The following is a 1,579-nucleotide window of genomic DNA, read 5'->3' on the forward strand; positions in this document are numbered from 1 at the left end:
CCCCCTTCCTCCACCCCAATCCAATAAAGTGGTAATAATAATAAAACTTGAACATAGATAATAGATACAAATGCCCCCAAAAATCTGTTGAAACCGCTGAAATCAAATTAATTGAGGTACATTAAAAGCACTCAAAATAAATTATTAATTTGTTATCCTTAAAAGAACTCGAATCAAGTCAATTTGGTTGATAGCGCTCAAAACAATTCGTAACTTTGTTCTTGCTAAACCTGCTGAAATCAAGTCGTTGATTATGTTAAAAGAACCCAAACCAAGTCGTAACTTTGTTATTGTTAAAAGTAAAAATGCTGAATTCAAGTCGTTGATTATGTTAAAAGTGATCCAACCAAATTGTAAATTTGTCATTGTTAAAAGTAAAAGTGCTGAATTCAAGTCGTTGATTACGTTAAAAGCGCTCCAACAAAATTGTAAATTAGTTTTTGTTAAATGTGCTCAACAAATCAAGTCGATCTTGAAAAGCACCCTAATCAAGCGGAGTACGTGAAAAGCGCTCAACCCTAGCCATTGCGACTGTGCGAGACGCTTAGATTAAATGATTTGCTCAAGGACTGGGCCGTCGGCCGTGCGTTGATCTGACCCATCCACCGAGCTCTCTCTGGTGGCCACACTGGCGAGCCCAACCGAGGGTTTGGTAGAGTTGTCACTCCTGGAAGTCTTTGCTTCCCCCCTCTCCCCCTCCTCCTCTTCTCCGTCTTCCTCTTCTTCCTTCTTTTTGGTGGTGGAGCAACACATGCTCTTTCTGGCAACGACACAGAGAGAGAGAGAGAGAGGGGGGGGGGGGGGGACATTGAGGTGGGTGGTTGGCGGGTGCTCTGATGTGGTTTGCTCCTTCTTTACTATGAAACATCTCCCTCTCTCCCTCTCTCTCCCTCTCTCTCCCTCTCTCTCCCTCTCTCTGACAAGTCTCTCACACAAATATATTATGTAAAGTAAACAACTTTTGACAATGTGCCGTTAATAATTTTTGGTAGAGAAAGTGTTAACAACTTGATACAGAGAGTGTTAAAAATTTACTATAAAAAGTGTGTTAAAAATTTGATAAAAAATTTTTAACAATTTAGTACAGAAAATGTTAACAATTTAGGACAGAAAGTGTGAACAATTTTTAGTACAAAAATTGTTAACATTAACAACTATGAGCAGAAAGTGTTATGTTTGTTTTAGTAGAGGTTTCACGGCGCTCGCAACTAAGCTGCATAATGTCATGTGAGCGCCAGAAGATTAGAGGTGTCACAAGAGAGTAACAAACATAAAAAGAAGAAGAAGTGGGGAGACAAGGACGATAGATGTTTGATAGGAAAGAAGGAGCAAACCACACAAGAACACCCGCCAACCACCCACAGAAAGTGTTAACGACAATTACTTTTTGTTGGCGGTGAAGTAGAGGAGAAGCAGAACAGCCCCGAAGAAGGCCACGCTCAGCGGGTACTCCCACATGACAGTGTACCTGGACACCACCTGGTCCTCGTCGTAGCACTTGGCTGGAGGTTTATTCAGTCATTTGTTCATTAATTTTAATTCATTCATTCATTTATTTATTTATTTATTTATTTATTTA

This window comes from Aplysia californica, unplaced genomic scaffold (assembly GCF_000002075.1).
Source record: "Aplysia californica isolate F4 #8 unplaced genomic scaffold, AplCal3.0 scaffold01164, whole genome shotgun sequence".
NCBI lineage: Eukaryota > Metazoa > Mollusca > Gastropoda > Aplysiida > Aplysiidae > Aplysia > Aplysia californica.